The sequence below is a fragment of the Ostrea edulis genome, chromosome 1 (genome assembly GCF_947568905.1).
Source record: "Ostrea edulis chromosome 1, xbOstEdul1.1, whole genome shotgun sequence".
In the NCBI taxonomy this organism is placed as follows: Eukaryota; Metazoa; Mollusca; class Bivalvia; order Ostreida; family Ostreidae; genus Ostrea; species Ostrea edulis.
This window is the reverse complement of record NC_079164.1, coordinates 1,627,682-1,649,443: the sequence shown is the minus strand read 5'-3', so window position 1 is coordinate 1,649,443 and position 21,762 is coordinate 1,627,682. Positions and strand designations below refer to the sequence as shown.

Here is a 21,762-nt window from a genome sequence, read left to right as displayed (position 1 = left end):
AAATGTACAAAGTGGAAAAAAAATCTAGCTCTTTATAACGAGTTAGTATCTCGTCATAACGAGTTAATATCTCGTCATAACGAGTTAGTATCTCGTTATAACGAGTTACTTATCTAGTTATAAAGAGTTGATTATCTCGTTATAATGAATTAGCTATCTCGAGATAAGGAGATGACTATCTCGTGATAAGGAGATGACTATCTCTTGATAAGGAGATGACTATCTCGTGATAAGGAGATGACTATCTCGTTATAAGGAGATAGTTATCTCGTTATAACGAGATAGCTAAATCGTTAAAATGATATATGTTACTGAAACGTTGTAAGATATTCTCTTATTCCCGAAATCTAATATTAGTTTGAAGACAAATAAACAAAACGTTTTCTAATCTATAATTTTCCTAGATAAAAAATACACACGGCAACTTCGTAAGTGTTTGTAAAAATACAAACCTTGTATAATAGAACATCAAAGTATATCAATTTGCAGATGTGTGCAAGTTTTTTTGTATCTTACCGGTAATATTTGAATATTTTTTCGTGATGTTTAACAACAGAAATAAATCCAAATAAATCAGCCCATATTTACTTAACGATCTACTTCGTCCGTACAACATTGAATTGGGTCAAATGCTGTCTGACGTGTTTCAAACCTATTGTTAAGCCGTTCTTGGCACACTGATTTTGACTGCGGATAACTCCGTTTACCTGATCAGGATATAGGGCTCACGGCGGGTGTGACCGGTCAACAGGGGATGCTTACTCCTCCTAGGCACCTGATCACACCCCTGGTGTGTCCAGGGGTCCATGTTTGCCCAACTATCTATTTTGTATTGCTTATAGGAGTTATGAGATTGATCACTGTTCCTTATCTTCACTTTGCATTTAAATTTATAGAAGAATAAAATTAAGGCATGAATTCAAAATGAAATACATTTAGTGATATCTGTCTGCTACCTGGTACATCTTCTGGAATGATTGTTACATTCACTGGTGGATTGGAATTACAGGCGGGGAGCCCTGGTTTTCAAAGTAAGGGAGAGGACAGTCTTATGAGAAGTTCACAGTTGTCTATAATTCTTGACAACCAAAAGAAAAATCAATAAAGATTTAAAACCTAAATAAACCCGAACTTAAAATCATGGAGGGATGTAAGTAAAAGCACACGCATACACAAACTAAACGACGATTTCTATTCAAACTTACCAATCTTAAATCGTAGAGGGTCGGGGGTTAGCAAGTGTTCGTCCTCCTCTACACGGGTTCAATTCATAGGTCAAATGCTGTCTGACGAACTACAGTACATACCAGTTGTGAGGACGTTCTATACATACTACTTTTAAGTACAGATTACTCTAATTACCATATCAAGATATGGGCTTACCGCGGGGTGCTACTGTCAACGCTCGTTATCTTCACTCGATAAAGCTTACATTCTGAACACTCGATACTACTTTGGAAAAAAAGGGAGGGGGTATAACCCGATATATTTTACATTTGATTGTAAATATAGTTTTTGAATGTAAAAATAACGGGAAATGTAGGCTGTCAAACAAGAGGCCAATAGGCCACATCGCTCACCTGAGTCATCTTAGCCCTGTCGTTGTTCAAGGTCATTAGGTCAAACACCAAATTATGACAAGGTCTATATACAAAATATGAACGCCGTTCCTTAAATAGTTCATGAGATATTAAATAGGTCAGGGTTTTTTCAAAGGTAGGTCAAACTCCAAGGTCAAAAGATCAAACACCGTTTTACCACAAGCTCTTACCAAATAATATATACACAGAATATGAAATCCCTACTTAAATAGTTCCGGATATGCTTAATATGCCATGTTTTCTAAAAAGTAGGTCAAACTCAGAGCTCAAAGTCACAAGGTCAATGAACCTGATAACAAAGCAAAGGGCTTGCCATAAGAAATTGATACAAGTTATGAAAGATCAATCCTAAATTGTTCAAGACATATTGTATAAGTAAGAATTTTATCAAAAATAGGTCAGACTTCCAGGTCAAGGTCATAGGATCACATACCAAGGAATCACATGGAAGGTATTTCTGTAAATAATGCATATACAAAATATGAAAGCTCTAGCTTAAATAGTTCAAGAAATAGTTTTCAAGATTGTTTTCTATAATATATCAGTATATAAAACTGAGTTCCCCTATTGCGGCCCCTTCCTAACCCCCAGGGACAATGATTTAAACAAATTAGAACCAACTCTATATCAGGGAATCAAGTAAATGTCAACTCTTCTGGCCTGGTGGTTCTTGAGAAGAAGAGTTTTAAAGATTTCCGTTATATATTTGCATATTAAAAGTTGATTCCCTATTGTGGCCCCGCCCTACCTCAACGGGTCATGAATTTAACAAACTTGAATCTGCACGATGTCAGAAAGTTTTCATGTAAATTTCAGCTTTTCCGACGCAGTAGTTCTTGAGAAGAAGATTTAAAAGATTTTCCCTAAACACACGTATATTCGCATGTAAAACTTTGATTCCCTGTTGTGCCCCACCCTACCTTTGGGGGCCATGATTTTAGTAAACTTTAAGATGCACTATGTCAGAAACCTTTCATGTAAATTTTCTGGTCAACTGGTTCTTGAGATATTTAAATGACCCCATTCAATTTTGTATTTTCGTGATTACCTCCCCTTTAAAGTGGCCTACCCCTTTATTTCAACAAACATGAAATTCCTTTACCCATGGATGCTTTGTGCCAAGTTTGATTGAAATTGGTCCAGCAGTTCTGGAGAGGAAGTTGAAAATGTAAAAAAGTTTACTGACGGACAGACAGACGGACGCCGAACAAAAAGTGATCAGAAAAACTCACTTGAGCTATCAGGTCTGTTGAGCTAAAAATTTAAGGGAGAATCTCTCTAGTTCTACGTGCTTCCATTATAAATATATTTATACTCTGGATAATATCACCTGTCCCTAGGCTGGTTGATTTGTTGCTCAAATATCGAATTAGCTTGAAAAGGTTGCCAAAGCATTGTGGTATATTAAATAATAAAGCCTAAATTTATTCATAACAATAGAAATTAAGTATTTTTGTTGAATATAGGAAAATATGGCGTCACCTATTCATTTGTTCGCAGCTAGAAATAAACATTTTCTTATCATCTTTACGGCGAAAAAATTTTTTACGTATACATGTAGTCATCATGAAATAATCGTATGAACAGTATTGCAACTCGCTTTTAAATAATTTTACATTTCTGTCTAATGATAGCATTGACAAGAAACAGGACGCAGATGTAAAAGTCAACACTGGAGTATACCACTGTCAGGTTTTATATTATTTTATTTATCTATTTAGTGTTTGATATTTATTCATATTTTTAATTTGATTTACCGGATGGGCAATAAATCATGAAAATTAGATTGAAGAAAAAAAATACAGCCTGAAATCAATTTCTCTTCACATCCTATATTCAATTAGGCCACTTGAAATCAGTGGCGGATTTAGAATTGAACCATGGACTCACGCATCCTCCCCTCCCCTCTTATTTCGCCACAAATATACAAGGAGTTACTGGCATCTAGATCACTATACAACAAATTAACAAAATGCTAGTTTTATAATATAATGACTAGATTGATATTCCGTCTGGTTTTACAACATGCGGAATTTCCAGTGGAATATTTTGTTTAATACCCGACTTGTACATGTTCCCCACCCCCACCCCAAGTTATCGGAATTCCTGGATCCGCCACTGGAAAATATCTGTCTAGTCAAACAGTCATAATGATGTAGACTATACCCAATAGACCCGGTCGCATTTAATGCATTATACGATCACTTTATGGGCAATTTGTTCCGCTGCCGATCGCCTCTACTTTGTCAATTTTCCATAGAAACACCATTTCTAGAGGCTAATAAATGCGCGTTCTGATGATGCATGAAAGGCGAAGATAACGAACAGTGATCATAATTCTTACAACCAATACAAAATAGAGAGTTGGGCAAACACGGACCCCTGGATATATCAGAGGTAAATCGTATGTTACTTTGATTCGGAAAATCAAGATAATGTTGCAATGATTTGAATCATTATGAAAATAGTTATTGATTTACCGATCAGAAATTTCGGAGCCATGTCGATTAATTGGATTGATTACTCGTATATATTAAGAATTGTGGGAATATCTTTTCATCACACAAAACTCTCATAAATTGTCACTACTATATTAATCTTGTAAAATGTCAAACTAAATCAAACATCGACACATGAATGACATCAAAACTCACCCGCTGTCAAATTGATTGCTACCTATTGCGTCCGGGTTAACGATCTCGTATTTACAGGGGTGTTAAGTAATATCAAAAAATCAAAAACAGCATGTTTAATTTACACAATTTATTGCATAATAACATATTTCATACGAGACAGCACAGAGTTCATTTTGTTTATTACTCTGAATATTTTATTCGTTTTGCTATGCCGGTATTATTTTCCCCAACAAACATCTCCCCGTCCCCGACAATACACACACCGCGTGGCTTATTAATCCCTTGATCTGGAATGATATATCTCAGGAATCGCCCCTCCCTGTCCAACATGTGGATCTTGTCGCGAAGGTCAGTAATGATAACATGACCGGCAGGATCAGTAGTGACGGAACCGACGGCAGATGGCTTGTCCCTCCCAGAGAAAGAAAACCGAAATATTCCTAATCTATCGACAGCAATGACAGCGTTTTTTGTCAAGTCTGTTACGATGATGTCCCCGTTGACATTCTCAGTGATGTAGAATGGTTTTCGGTACAGAGGCTGGCCCTGTGAGTCGTACTGGATTTACTGGAGTACGGTACCGGTACCGCTGTATCGCACGACTTTGGACTGTTCATCTTTAAGGAGAGAGACCAGTAGGTCATCTGACGCGGTACTCGTGATGCCGCGTGGTCCCCACTCCCCGGTTGTAAACATCGTCTGGATCGTTCTATCCTCGGCTACTCTATACACAGTATTATTGCTGCCCGGTGCTGTGTAAACCACGTGTTTGTTGTATACAGTGAGGAAAATACCGCGTGTTGTGATAGTGACAGTGTCGTGAAGGTTTCCCTGGAAATCAAACAACTTGAGTGTTTGACTTGGTCCTCCCATCCACACTCTGTTATCATCAATAACAGCAATATCGTATAGACGACCGTTATTTTCACCAGCAGGAAACCCTGTGTCTATAGCTGTGATAACTCTCGGCACCTCTAATATTTTGTGATTCGAAATCACAGCGTCTTCAGATATCAATCTCGGCAGAGAAATCTTTCTTTCTTGTATATTCTCAATGTATCCGAAATACGATTTCAAATAGTTCTCGTCAATTTCACATTTGTAAAACACCGGAAACGAGTACTGTGTAATCTCCGAGGGAGTTTCCTGCTTTTCAATCATTGGTATCAGTTTCTTCATTTCTATAACATTCTGTGAATTGTTCAGTTTCGTTGTCGCGGTGTTTATTTCATCAACTTTTCCTAAAATCTCTTCCAATTCTCGTTTCTGTTTCTGGAGTAGTGATTCGTGCTCCTTTTGCATGTCGTCCAGTTCCTGGTGGAGCGTCTTCACGGTTTTATCTAGAAGTCTGTGCCACTCCTCTCCCCGTGACGTCACTTCATCCTTCTTGTGTTGGTAAAGTTTGGATAATGAAGGCAATCTCTGTGTCGTGTGATCTAAGATTTTTTCAAGTTCACATTTATATTTTTGAAGTCGCTTGTTTTCTTTCATGATGGTTTTCATCAGTTCTTCGATTTTCTTGGACAGCTCGGACATTTCGTGTGATTTGTGTTTGTTTAAAACACAAATAGTGCATATCGGAACATCACATATCTGGCAGTACACAGAACACTCGTTCTGTGGATGAGAATCGCACGTAGATGTGTCAATATCATCTCTACTGGCGTAATCCACGACGTCATATCCGGTCTTGGACTTAATCCGGAGATGTACCGGAACACAAGGATCGCAGAGATTGACCCCACATCGTCTGCAGAAGAACGAGACTGGTTGTTTGCAGATGTCACATTCAATGACATATTGACCTTGGGTAATGTCTTCAGATGCCATGATAGCGATTTTCTTTGACCTGAAATAAATGTAGATTTGTACTTGTAATGAGTCACTGTATATTGGCATACTCATGAAACTTTAGGCGAGTATCATCATTTTTCAAGAGAGGGCAGCTGTAAGAAAATGTCTAATTTGTGTGTGCGGATTATTTTATAAAAGCTTTAGCATTGACCGTCATTTTTGTAAAAATAGCAAACTGATGACGAAATGCGTGACTGAAGACAAATTTACTATCAACTTTAAATACAATTTTCGATATACAATAAAATATATATCGAAGAAAAGGGATGAGGTCGGTGACAGATTTTTGGGAATAGCACAATCTACAATTTTCAAAGTTTATCGTGATTATATGTCCTTTATCAGAATAAAATTTAATCAATAGAGTTTACGGAACACTTGAATAATGTAGATCAATTCATTGAAACACAGTATAACGAGTATTTTCTAGAGTTGGATTTTTTTCGCGATGTGATCTGCGTTTCAAATTTCTGCGGTTGCAACATATATAAATATACCCATATTAAAAATCTAATTTTGGATTGTAATTTTTGCGGATTTTTAATATCCTCAAAAATTGGACAACCATAGAAAATATATGGTGTCACTAAACTGAAATCCTGGATCCGCCCATGTTGCCATTTATGTTGTGATAGTGCATGTTGTGTCCCCTAAAAGAAACTTTGCGTCGTACAAAACTAGGAGCGAAGTTAGGGGCTGCTTAATATGGAAGCAAAAGAGCGGCCGATCACCATACCCTCTCACATACAACCACTACCGATCACGGGGATCGAACTCGCAGCTGTGAGAAACAAGCGTGTTAATCATTACCCTACCCTGACATTAATCTTTCTTTAAACATGTTATATACATCGGATATGATTAAAGCTACAATGTGATAGAACCATAGACATATACAGAGAATATCATCAATGAACAAATAAAGATAACGAACAGCGACAAATTTAATGAATCCTATCAACAATACAAAATCAAGTGAAGGGCAAACATCGATAAATATAATTTATTAATTCGGAATGTGACAATTGTTTTCATTACTGAATATTGGTGAGAGGGGGTGTGTGTGTGTACATTTTATATTCGTTTATTGGAAACTGTTCAGTCAGTATGGATTGTTTTTTAGGAGGGGGGGGGTGGCTTGTATATGCCTCCGCAAACCAAAATCACGGTAATATTGTATGTGTGTATGTTGCAGATGATATTTTTACAAAATCTGGCTTCGTTTGAATTATGGTGTATAGATTATTTGTTTTCTGTATATAAATCAACACTTTGATATATGCAGAAATTATCCAAGTGTCAAAGATGTCATACACCAAGGAAACTGCAATTATTTATTTCATTAAGTATTCATTACGTTACATACTTTGTGAGCAAATTCGCCGAACTCCCAAGGTATTAGACACTCAAAGAGTACATGGATTACCGGAAATCTTGTCTAATAGAACCTGTGGTCGGGACAGGAGATGGAATTCACGCAGGGGTATGCAAACGCAAAGAAAAGATCGCGACTTTTTTTTTTTTTTAGAGATTTATAAGTAATTATTAGGCGTTACATGCGGTGGCTGCTTTAGGACAGGCGAATGAGATTTATATATAAAAAAAAGATTCGTTGACATTTCTTACGAAATAAGATTCGTTCCCACGAAATGAAATTCGTTTTCACGGAATAAAATTCGTCAGCACGAAATAAAAATCGTTCCCACGATATTAATTTTGTTCCCACAAAATAGAATTCGTTCCCTCCACGAAATAAAATTCTTTTCCACAAAATAAAATTTTCTCAAAATTCACTGATCAAAGGACTACTAAGCTTGTAAAGATAATCAAATCCATGACATCTAATCATTAGTCCAAATAAATATCAAAACTAAAACTATATTTGACTTCATTATATATTAATCAACCTTTGATTTATTATCGCACATATCATCTATATATCAGAAAAATAATACTTAGCATGCAGTTTGTGACCACGTGCTTGTCTGATTTTATCAGCAGAGAGTAACAAATGTGTCATTTGCTTTTTCTCTCATTTTAACATTCATTTATTTGTTAGCTTTATTATTTATAGATGATTTACCCACAGGCAACGGAAGCTAATGCAAACATAGAGGTCGCTTTTCATTTTTTTTAAATCATGGGAGCGAATTCTATTTCGTGGGAAAAAAGTTTATTTCGTAGGAATGACATTCCATTTCGAAAAAAAAAACAAATTAATTTTTTGTGAGAACGAATTCATGTCATCGTGACGAATTTCATTTCGTGGGAACGAATGTTATTACATGGCAACAAATTTAAAGAAAATAAAATTATCTTGTCCACTTGTCCTAAACCAGCCATCGTACTTATCAGATTTCATGCGAGGGCTTTCCCACTGAAAATCAAAGGTAAATAATATTACATGTATAGGCCTTTTTTATTTGATAACATAATATAACATTCATGTGAAACAATTTGAAGAGTTTTCTGCCATATTCACTGAGACTCGTAACCTGAACATTGTAAGATGGGGGTTGAGGATGTGTGAGTGTGTGTGCATATGTAAGGGGGGGGGGGGGCTAATACCAAGGCTTCCCCGAAGGGGTGTCAATATTGAGGACTTCCTAGAAAAAGATGTGAATACACATACGAAACTGTTAGAAAAGAGATTAAGAGCTGAACAGATTCACTAAATAAAACACAAAATAAAAATTAGTGGACATTGATACTATTTTCTAATAAGTTTTTGTTCTTATATTGGGGGGGGGGGGGGGGGGGGTATGCATCCCTTTTTTTTTTTTTACAGCCGAGCTAATGATGAAACAAAGAATAATGATATATTTGCAAACTGATAAAATCTAGATATTTTGATCCGCCTTCAGAGTTTACAACATAAATCTACTTTTTACATTTTCGACTTCTTCTCTAGAACCACTGGACCAATTCCAACCAAACTTTGCAAAAAGCATCCTTGGGTCAAGGGTTTTCGAGTTCGTTCCAAGGAAGGGCCGTGTCTCCTTCGAAGGGGATATGATTACAAAAAATGCAAAAATTGGGTGGGGTCAATTAACAAATCGTCTCAAGAACCACTGGGCTAGACGAGCTGAAATTTACATGGAAGTTTCCTGACATCGTACAGATTCAAGTTTGTTAAAATCATGGCCCCAACCCCCTGGGAGGAAAGGTAGAACCACAATATGAGATCAAAGTTTTACATACAAATATATAGAGAAAATCTTTAAAAATCTTCTCAAGAACCATTAGGTCAAAGAAATTTAAATTTACATGAAAGTTTCCTGAAATAGTGCAGATTCAAGTTTGTAGGTTGGGCTACAATAGGTATCAAAGTTTGACATGCAAATATAATGGAGAAATCTGTAAATATGTGCCAAGGTGACTCATGTGAGTGATGTGGCGCATGGACCTCTTGTGAATAATGTGTCTAGGAATAAGGAAGTCTTATTCAAGTGGTGTGTGCGTCGTACTTGTGTGTTGTGATTGTTGGATTCAGATGTTTAGCTAGTTTTTTGTACACATTTTTTAACAGCAAGAATGACAGAGGAATCAGTTCCTATATTGAAAATTTTGCCAAAAGCTGAAGAGATGTAAGTCCTGTTTGGTGAGTTTGAAGCTTCCTCAGAGAATTCCACTTTCTCCTACAGGAGGACCTACATGAAATTTATCTCCATCCTCTTGAGATTCATGCACGCTCTTTGTGAGGGAGACTGGGACCTGTTCTTAACATCATTTGTTGAAATGCTGTCTTGTTTTCAGCATTTGATCCTTTCCACTACTTACTTTGGGGAGTAGTCTTCCTTGCTGATATGCGCATGTTGCCCTTGACTGTTCCAAAGGTATACATAGGCTTTCTTATAGGATACTTTTTCACAAAAGAAACAAAACAGAAGTCCAATGAGATATCTGATGACCAGGGTGTTGAACAAGTGAACAAGGCCGACAAGGTAGCTTGATGACTTGTGGGGATTAAAAAACAGACATAGCACGTGATATATGGTGCCTAACATTCAACGAGATAGCTCAGCTGACCAAAAACACCAAGACCATGTACAAGGTAGCTGCCCATGAAGATAACAATGATGATAGACATGAATGTGCACACGAAGATTTTGGTCCCAAAAGAATGATGGAAGACCAAGAGTATGTGCAAAAGCTTATCAATCTGTTCAACTTTTTTCTGTCACTGAAGTACATGTATCTAGAAGACATTTCAGAGCAGCTTATACTTTAGTTGAAGAATTGAGGAAAAGGGTTGTGATGGAGGCCACAGAGGAATTTATCAGAAAAAGTCAGGAAGAGGCAGACCATGATTCAGAGAGTAAACAGTTTAAGAGTTCAGAAGCAGGAAGAGCAAAAGTACGATACATAGCAGGTTGGTGCGTTGCCTCCCTAAAGCACAGTAAGAAGGAGCATGTGAAAAGAAACTTGTATAAAACCAGTAACAGAGAAGCTGTAAATCTTATTGACCAAGAAGTGAAATGTTTAGAAGAACTCATTGTTACTGAGGAAGAGATTTTTCAGTGTATAACAGAGGTATCTTCTCTGATGGAAGTTAAACGTAAACAAAATTTTCTCCAAGGATTAACAAATGTTTCAGGTGCTTGCTTCCAATTCTTCCTTCAACTTGACAAAGAAATTCGGAAGCTGGAAACTATCAAAAATATGCATATGCACTCAAAACAATTGCACACAATCACATTGAATGAAATAAATGAATGCCGGTCTCTGAAAGAAATGTGGATGGACTTATTTGGAAATCTTAAGATAAGCTGGGGACAGTTTCTAATCTCTTTGAACAGATTGTGGTCAAGTATGTCCAAATGTCTTCCAACCAGTTCAAGAAAGAGGTCAACCAAATATTTGCTGTTGAAAACAAAGCACACAGGAAAAGGATTTTGCAGAAGGAAAAGAAAACACTTTAATGTGGTCTCTGGTCACTTGAGAGCATTTATTCTGATAAAAGTATTGACAAAATTTCATTTCACAGATTTATCTAAAAGTCAGGTGGAAGCAAATAACAAATTTCTAAGTGAAGGACCTTTTCAGAAAAAAACATCTTCTGGTCTTATGTGATGCTTATGTAGTTAAGGTCTCGAAAAATGCCACAAAACAAGCCATATCGGATAATCTGAAAAGAGTAATTCTTTCATAAAAAAGATGGTAAATCCTGGTGCATTTACGCTTTCTGCAGACTCAACACAGCCAGAAAACACTACAGGACCCAGTACCTCAGGATCAATACAGCCAGAAAACATTACAGGACCCAGTACCTTAGGCTCCACACAGCCAGAAAACATTACAGGACCCGGTACCTCAGGCTCCACACCACCACAACGCACTACAGGATCCAGTACCTCAGGACCCAGTACCTCAGGCTCAACACCACCGCAAAGCACTACAGGACCCAGTACCTCAGGCTCAACACCACCGCAAAACACTACAGGACCCATCAAAACTAGTTCTCGAGGTGTGATTGTCACTGACAATGTTGCTACCAGTGGAACAAGAGAAAAAGAATTCGAGTAGTGTCAAAGTCAAAGGGGAATCGTTTGGCTAAAAAATAAAAAAACAATCCATTGGCCATGTAAGTGATATTTGTGAAGAAGAGTGTTTGGATGAAGCAGAGTGTTATGACTCTTGTAACACTTGCCATCATTTTCAGTGTCTATTTCTGAATAAAGACGATGATCAGTTCACAGCAGAAGAGTGGATGTGTCCTAGTTGTGCTGTTACAGATTTATAGCAGGAATTCATGGTCATTGAGGCTAGTACTAAGTAGTGAATATATGTACATGCATGTCATGTATACATACAATTTTTGCAACCTTCAACTTGAGAAATATCTAATCTTTCGTGGCATTAAAAAAGTTTGTGGTTGTTAGCCATGTAATCTAAAAATACACACATCTACATATATTACATATAATTGTAACAAAGCTTTGTTTCTTAGCTTTAAAGTCTCTACTATATGAACAAATTTCTTGTAGAAACAAGGTTAAGAGGATTCAGTAAACTAGATAAGAGTTATTAAGATATTATGTAATACTTTTTTTCTGATATACTTGTGTAAAGGACGATTAAGTAAAAATATTTTTCATCTTTGACATTCATCTTGCAAATGGCAACAAAATCTGTTTCATAGGAATGACAGTTAGGATTTATACATTATACATACCAATGTATACATTTACCACTGATAATATCAGTTAATATTGTGCACTTATTCTTCATTTTGTAAGATACATGTAAGAACATTATAATAGGATTCGTGTGAATTAGTAGACACAAATATGATTTCCTGTCATTATACGTGAACAATGTACATAATGTACTATAAAATGAAAGTTTTCCATTTTGAGCATTATTCAATTTTGATTAATATGTACGTGTTCTAACTCTTCAAAGGGTTTATTTACAAAGAAATCATACTAAAAAATTATGCCGACCCTTACATATATTTCTTTCCATTCTCACAGATATTGCAAATGTCATCACTACAACAAGATTATAATTATTGACTTATTAAGTATTTTATAATGCACTAATATTAAACAAATTCCAAAACACAGAAACATTTTTTGATTACAGTAAAGTGAAGAAATGTATTGAATCATTTTATAACTTTTAATTGATTACTAAATAATGACTTTATTTTATGCATAGTAGAATACTAATCATTCAAACATTATTCTACTTATAAAAGAAATATAAATAAAACTACCTGTAGTACCGACCCTTAAAATTTTCAGAGGAAAGTGGAAACCAACATATATTTTTGGGGGCCTAACTTAGAACCCAACAGTTAATTGCTGTGTCACATTTAATATTCAACATTTTTGTAATGGCTTTCTTAAACTCTGCCAACTTTACATCTTCCTAGAATGCATTTCTTAATTATTTTGTGTAATTAAGTTATAATGTGTGGATGAGGAGGGGAATATATCATGAATATTGTGTATCGCGTTCATTTCAGCAAAAATGATTTTGTTTATTCGATTAGAAAAGGGTTCTAAATTAACTTTTGAATATGTAACAAGAATTTTTTTATTACACTGCATATTATTAAACCCACTGTGGTTTTTGATTTAAAATTACACCACTTAGTATGCCTTTAAGTTTTAATTCTTTCAATTTATCTTAAATTTCCATTTTATGTCTGTTGCAGATAGTCTATGTTTGTTGCAGATATTCTTTAATTAATCAGCTTTCAAAACTGAAAAATACGTACCACGAAATGACTTTTTTCTCGCATTTTCTTTGATAAATTTGTATTTATTTGATTTTCCCTCCTTTTCTTGTACGAGTTATTTTGTTTGTGTGGTCTAAAGAGATCGACCAATCAGAGCGCAGGATAAAATTCACTGCGCTTCAGCACATGGAAAGACCTGTCGTTTGACGAAAATATCAAGAAAGAAGGCGTGTCTCTTAATTAGATAGACCAGCTGATGACAATTTGACTACAGAACATATAGATTGCATATATCTACTACCCATAGCTACTCGGCCGACGACGAAAGTCGTCGGGAAAATAGAAATCCGGTTCTTATAAAAATTGAGGTCGAGAATCTCACGTTTCGAGATTCCCCCCTTTCTTATTTTATATATATAGAAGGGTCATATATAAAAGAATGCAAATATTTCGTGGCAGTCCCCTGTGCTATAACCAGACACAGGGTAAAGTGAAAAATGTTCACAGCTACATGTAGACGCTTCGTCGTTGTTGCTAAGTGAATCATTGCACGGCTCATTTGACTTGTATTTTCCGAGTTTATGTACATTTTGATAAACGAATGTTAGTGTCTTTGTCTCCTGCATTACAAGGAATTACTTTAATTCTGGGGCAAGTTATACGAGTATAACCTGGTTTGGATCAGTTTACGCTCTTTTGTAAACCACTTCCCACAGAATTAAAGTCATTTCTTAATAATTAAATTCTTTGTACCGAAGACGTGACCGCGAAGCAAGGCTCTAAAGGTAACACGTATGTAAAAGGAAAACAAAAACTAGAAAATCAGCAAATGAATAGAGATTATTTCTACATACATTCACTAAAAAAATCATGATCCATATGAGCGCTGCCATTTGTTCTGTTCATTAATTACTTGCTTGTTATTTGTGTTTTAATTTTGAATGCCAAAAATACAAGACTGGGGTGTAGATTTTAATCACGCACTCCGTTTGTTAGAAATGAATGGTATGCTTATCGATTTTACGTGTTTATTCAATCATCAAATAGATTTGATTTTGATTTGATTTGATGTTTTCCGCCACACTCAAAATTTTTTCAATTATATGGTGGCGCCCAGTTTTTGTTGGTGGAAGAGAAAACCCAGATACAATGCACCTCGGAAGAGACCACCGACCTCCCGAAAGTAAACTGGGAAAATTTCTCACTTATCGGCGCGAGCAGGATTCGAACCCGCGCCGACAGAGGTGAGAGACCGTGTGATTTTGAGCGTGATGCTTTAGCCACTCGGCCACGGAGGCCCTCATCAAATAGAAGAACAGTAATAGTGAGCGCAGCGAGGCAGCGCTCTCATGGCTCGTACTGTGAGCTCTAATGACTAAAGAGCGCAAAATAATCCAAGCTAAATCTAAACTTTTAAAGAGTTTCGGATCTGACTTTTTATTAAAGGACACAACGCATGTTTCTAAACTTTTTCATTTTTTCAGCAAAATTAACTCTTTTTATGCCTAAAACTACTTTAAATGTGTTTTAAATGAAATATTTTGCGTAGTTTTCGATTTTGAAAGCGATGAAATTCAAATCTTGCGATATGCATATTTTCTTTCGCTAGTTTACGCGCCATTTTGTGTGACGTCATATGCGCCCTCGGGTTTGAAAACATCTATTAGCCATTTCATAAACAAATTAGATTTAATCGACAAAAAACCAATTGTCACGTTAATGGCTTGTAAATAATAATGCATTAAGATGTTTTGTGCCGTGCTCGGGTGTACTAGTTGTCGGTAGAAAGGAATTAGACTGAGTAATTTTCAATTTTTCAAAGGAAGGTACGAGAAAAAAGACGTGGATAATTTTTTTGTTGGAGCAAGAACTTTACCTTTAAAAACACACCCAGTCACCTTTTCAAACATCTCTTGGACAGAGACCCTGATAAACTGCGAGAAAATGGATGTATCGAAGCTATAAGCACTGGTAGGCCTATAGCATATATTCTGTTTTGCTCTTCAAATTCAATACACACTCGGATCAACTGACCTTCACCTTTTAACAACATATATCGACGATACAATGTAACTTCTACCAACTGGTAGATTTACAACAACAAAAAATAAAGATACAAAATAATTGAACTTTTGATTATACAAATAATAGAATATTGTATGTCCTAACTTTAAATTGAATTATAAAATTATTTCTTTATTGAACTCGTAGCATCTTGAGTGCGTCATAGGCTATAACGCCGTGCTCCCACTTCGTACTTCCTAAAGACGTGCAGATCACAATTCAAAAATAGTAATAAGATTGCTTTATCAAAATAAAATAATGTGATTACCACTTTAAATTTGAATATTTTTATTGATTTGTGTGTGTGTTGTCTTTTTCTTTCTTTCCAAAATGCGCACGTGACAATAGCTTGGCATAGGGCCTAGTTGTCAACAATTTAACGTATCATAATTTGTGTAATCCAAAAATAAATAATGATTGCACTGTTTATTTTAGAAAAACAACGCCAATTACAGATGTATAAAGGAATAACATCCCCAAACAGTTTGTAGACAGCGACCCATATAAACATTATTTACTCACAATTTTGCCGATTTCATACACGCTTTACTCGCTATATTTGGGTATGTACATCGTTATATGTGTTCACTGGTGGTAAACACATATAAAACTCGGACAATTTATCAACATTGATTTAAATGTTGCCCATGGTTTATTAGACCCCTAAAAGTTGAGTTTTTAATAATATCTCGCAGTACTGTCACAATCCGAAGGACGCATGTGACGTCACTGTACCACGTGACTACCTACCTAATTAACTTGAGTTTTTGAAATCGGGGCTTAGATTTAAGTCTGTATTGTGGTTAATTATCGCAAAATTTCGGCGAACAAACTATTAGAATTAATTACTATAAGCATAAAGAAGACAAAATGCATGTAATATTGTATACTTTGAAAACATGAGATATGTCCTTTAAATCTCAAATCTGATATCATGAGTTTTTTCGTATATCTAGTGCAAAAAAGTCATTATTTAATTTCATTACTTGCATTAAACTTTTTTTTATCTGTATTGTTAGAAAATATGATTATATATCAATTTTATGTAATGATTGGTTTCTGCTGCTTATATTGTGTTGACACCGAATAATATGATAAAATGTGACGTATGATTTTTTGTTTGCTTTGTTGAAAGACGGATCAGCAATGCCCCCCCCCCCTCGACCCCAGTGAGAAATGAATTTGAAAATGAACAGGAGAATGCTTACTTGGTAAATCATTAATTCGAATATCTTTGTTTTAATCTATTTTAAAATTATTCAATCATCATACAGAGAAAGATGATTTACAACAGTGATTAGCGTACAAGTAGATGCTAATTGACAACGAGAAAACAGTATGTGTATCAAACCGAAGTATCTTACTGTACACGTTGACTTTCTATTCCATAGAAGGCTAAAACAGTGCTGCGATGTAAATTCAGAGAGAAAAATAGTTTCGGCTTCCGGTTGTCAAAGGGGTGTGTCCCCACACCAAACCAGGTATACAAAAATAACCTGCATTCCTCAATGGGAATTTTACTAATCAGAGATATACAATAAGAATTAAATCATTACACATTAAACGTAAGTTAATGCGCATTAAATCTGAACAGCGTTTACACGGATGATTTTTAAAATGCGTTGAACTTAATTTACTTTGAATCAAATTTACTTCGAATTAACTCCGTGTGCATGTAAAGCGAATCTAATGTGCATTAAATGTAGACGGATGGGTCACATGCACTAAATCCGTGGTCAGCTATATATATTAATAGTATAAATGAGCGAAAAACTTATGAAAATGATAGTAATCACTAAAGAACACGTACAAACAGCATGTCATTAGGTAATGTCAGTCGTAAATCTTTGCTCTGTATGGGTATATTGAGTAATACATATCGAAGGAATTGCTTTTAAATACGATAAAAATGTTTTAAAGGGGTGGTTTGTTATTATCATTATTTATATTTTAACAAATATGTCGCTCATTATTTAGATTCCATACCATATGACGTCATAGAAGACTTGTTATACGCATTCAAAATTAAAAATTGCGTTACAACATTAGACAGAAGGATGGTGAAGGTGTTGACAAGGCTCATGAAGAATCAATGTATTGCCTTGATTGAATACTGGGCGTCAGAGTAAATAAGTAATTTCTTGGGAACATATATAAACAAACACGATAAAACTCCCTGTGAGCAGATCAGTTACAACTTGAATATACATTGTAAACATGTACATGTATGTAGTACTATAATCTTTTGAACAATGAATTCTGTATATTAACAAACACATCTACACACCTTCATCAGTTACATCTACACACCTTCATTAATCACATCTACACACCTTCATCAGTTACATCTACACACCTTCATCAGTTACATCTACACACCTTCATTAATTACATCTACACACCTTCATCAGTTACATCTACACACCTTCATCAGTTATATCTACACACCTTCATCAGTTACATCTACACACCTTCATTAGTCACATCTACACACCTTCATCAGTCACATCTACACACCTTCATCAGTTATATCTACATACCTTCATCAGTTACATCTACACACCTTCATTAGTCATATCTACACACCTTCATCAGTCACATCTACACACCTTCATCAGTTACATCTACACACCTTCATCAGTTACATCTACACACCTTCATCAGTTACATCTACACACCTTCAATAGTTACATCTACACACCTTCATCAGTCACATCTACACACCTTCATCAGTCACATCTACACACCTTCATCAGTCACATCTACACACCTTCATCAGTTACATCTACACACCTTCATCAGTTACATCTACATGCCTTCATCAAATACATCTACACACCTTCATCAGTTACATCTACACACCTTTATTAGTCACATCTACACACCTTCATCAGTTACATCTACACACCTTCATCAGTTACATCTACATACCTTCATCAGTTACATCTACATGCCTTCATCAATTACATCTACACACCTTCATCAGTTACATCTACACACCTTCATCAGTTACATCTACATACCTTCATCAGTTACATCTACACACCTTCATTAGTCACATTTACACACTTTCATCAGTTACATCTACACACCTTCATCAGTTACATCTACACACCTTCATCAGTTACATCTACACACCTTCATCAGTTACATCTACACACCTTCATCAGTTACATCTACATACCTTCATCAGTCACATCTACACACCTTCATTAATCACATCTACACACCTTCATCAGTCACATCTGCACACCTTCACTAGTCACATCTATTTAACTTCATCAGTTAAATTTACGTACCTTTACCAGTCACATTTATATAACTCCATCCTATATATCTTTACGCCTTTTCCAGCCACATTTACTCCTACAAATGAAGTTCGTAAAGGTTCACTGCACTGATTTTGTGAAAACTATTTCATTTTTCAGTACAACAGTGAAATGCGGATGAAAGACATTTAGATTAAGAAAGGACGGTGTTCTCACTAAAAAGTGCAGCGTGCTGTCATTACTGATTTTCAATCAATCAGAAACAAGTTCTGGAGCCAAAATAACAAGAACTCACTTACATATCACAATTTTATACACATCTGAAATCCTGCCATCTATTAGTGTCTGCATGCATCATTTTCCTGTATGTCGGCCAAGACACTCAACATATTGACAGCACTTCATAGCTCAGAGGCCCCGGTTCATAACTTTATTTTGTTCAGTACTTTATCAATTTTAAATCTAAATTGAGATGTAAATTTCAGACCATAAACTTATCTAGAGACTATCTAGATTTCTGAATTCGCAAATGGTGTTGAAAATGATGAAAGGTTAGTGCGATGAAACAAAGCGAATTCCCCATCAGTCCCCATTAATTCTCTAAACACTCTAACCTGTTTCAAACACTAGTAAGTAGACACATCAGTACTGTGTAAAGAAATAAGATAAAACCGTTATGTGTGATTGGAAGTAAGTAGGAGAGGATCCGGTGACCTAGAAATATTGGCATCACGCCCAATACCGTGGCTACATGTTGAAAAGGGGGACTTTTAAGAGTAAATCCGCCAGAAAATCATACAAAATACCAAAAATCGTCCAAAAGGGCTGTCACAAGGCAAGATTTCTTTGTTGCTTATTTTCTTCATACGTGTTGAAATCAGAATGTCGTCAAAAAATTTTCCAACTCCACATCTATTTTTAGTAACATTTCATTTGCATATTAGTAAGAATTCATAATGAATTTATGAGGAATATATTCACAATTTCGTTGATTCTGGAATACGTTATTATAATTCTTTTTCTTCAAAATCTATATTTGCTATAAAGATATGTTATCAACTGTTTTTGAAGAAAAAGGCATTATTTACACTTTTAATATCTCATTTGATTTTTAAATGTCAAGCTCAATGATATGCTTTAATGATGTTTAGTAGTCTATTTTGACGTAAGTGTAAAAAAGAATTATTTCTCAGCCTGCTCTTGGAAAATTTAACCCTTGCAATAGGGCCACACAGTCTCGCTTCCGGTGGAGAACTTCCGGAGAAAAGCACACATTTCTCAGTATAACAATAGACTATGAATTGGCTCATTTGAGTTAAAAGAAACAATCATAACTTTGTATTCGTGTTTGCGTGTTGTCAACTTGGTTTACGGCGAACATGTAAGGTGTCCAGGATCCTATCTACTCCCGGGCTAGCGAAAAACGGGGGGGATGCAGGTACTATTGTAAACAATCGATGTCAAAACACTTATTTACACGTTTTCTCTGTATTTCACGAATAAATATTTCGTAAAACATTTGTAGAGATGACTGAAAACAACAGAAGCAATAGCTGTTTAAGGACGGTGTGAAGGATAAAGACCCCCCTCTTCACCATTTAACAGCTGTTCCATATCTTCGCCTTTCATGTAGTTGTGTATTGTTAACCCTCCCCTTTTCTTCCGCCACAAAGGCATTACTGGTATATATAGATGAAAACTGATGACAAGCTTAATAATAATATGAACTGGTCTATTAGACTCTCATCGAGTTTATACATGAAAATACAATATACATGTGGTCTGTAAAATTTATGTATACATGTATATGCATTCATAAATATTTTTCTTAAAATTTTCAGGTAACGGTAGAATCTCATGTTTTATATCATTTGCACTTTTTCAATTCTGAAACCTTGTGTAAAACTTGTTTCATACCAGAATCCAAAGCATCAGTAGCGTGACCTAAATGAATCTAAAACACAGGTCAGATTTATGATTATGAAGAATACCTTTTGACTGAGTGGTGTCACATGTGGGTTTTGGATATTGTAAATGTCACATTTAAGAATTAGGGCAAAATTTTAAATGTATGACAAAACGCTAAAATTGCTAAATTAATTCACATGTAGGTATTTTCCCTAAGACCCCTACCTACGAAACTAAACTTGATGAATGTTGATTCAAATAATTCTATAAAGCAATACAATTATTGATACATGTAGCTCTGTGATTAACTTTTATTCAATATCAATAATTAGATACCATCAAAGTATATCCCTTCTAGAAAACACACCTTTTCATGCATTGATTTATGTTTTTAACCCATCAAGTATCAGAATGTAGATTTTTAGCAGACATCAATCAATCTTTTAATCTCAAAATCCATTTGTTGTGCAGATCCAAAAAAATATGCTTGAATCTAACAATGGAAGGGATATGTAATTCTTCATTTCCATATACATGTATTTAACTGAATTCTGCAGTTTTATTTACACAATGCATTTATTATTTCCTTGTACATTATACTTCCTTGCTATTTACAGTGATTTTTTTAATTTCCGTTTATTTGAAGATAATGGGGTTACTGCTTGGTGGTTTATTGGATTGTGAAAAGTGACACTGGATCAACGAATTACCAGAGCAATCCATTCCAGGGTAGATTATGAAAGCTGATTTGCTCTTGTTGATTTTAACACTACAAAATATTTCTTGTTAGTAAAATATTGAAGTATTATCCTTCATGATATACAAATGTAGATTAAGGATTAAAATATAATAAAAGTCTTCACCATCATGTATTTTCTTTTCATACAATTTGAGGTAGACAATTATGTACACAAGTCAAGCCTACGTTTAATTGATTTTTTTTCTAGAGTGGTAGTATTTGATCATTTATGACACACAAATTGTACAATATATTCTTGGGAATGACATGAGATCACAAGTCTATCAATAACTAGTGCCTGTCCTGTGGTTATGAATAGAGAGCCATGGCTTGAAATCAGGTCCTTCACAGTAGACAAACCAAGTATATGGGTACAGGTGGTCAGGAACCAGTTTCCAATGCATTGCTGTTGAAGATTGAAACAGAATAATCTTATAAAATACCGATAAAAAGAAAGAAAAACTTATTTATAAGAAACTAAATCTTATGATATATATTGACA

At 35.3% G+C, this 21,762-nt stretch overlaps 1 protein-coding gene, 1 long non-coding RNA gene and 1 pseudogene across 2 annotated transcripts in view; 1 reads left to right on the top strand and 2 right to left on the bottom strand.

Moving 5' to 3' along the window:
- Positions 1 to 18,906, bottom strand: part of LOC130046582 (uncharacterized) — a 134,484-nt gene extending 115,578 nt beyond the window's left edge. Inside the window, exon 1 of the mRNA XM_056150546.1 lies at positions 18,644 to 18,906. The gene's annotated coding sequence lies outside the window, so the exon portion shown is untranslated. The remainder of the gene's footprint in view (positions 1 to 18,643) is intronic.
- The window catches only part of LOC125664527 (uncharacterized), a 272,796-nt pseudogene continuing 255,383 nt past the window's right edge, over positions 4,350 to 21,762 (bottom strand).
- Positions 18,940 to 21,386, top strand: LOC130050447 (uncharacterized). The gene is made up of 2 exons (XR_008798880.1): positions 18,940 to 20,051; positions 20,139 to 21,386. It is a non-coding gene; the product is annotated as an uncharacterized LOC130050447 (long non-coding RNA).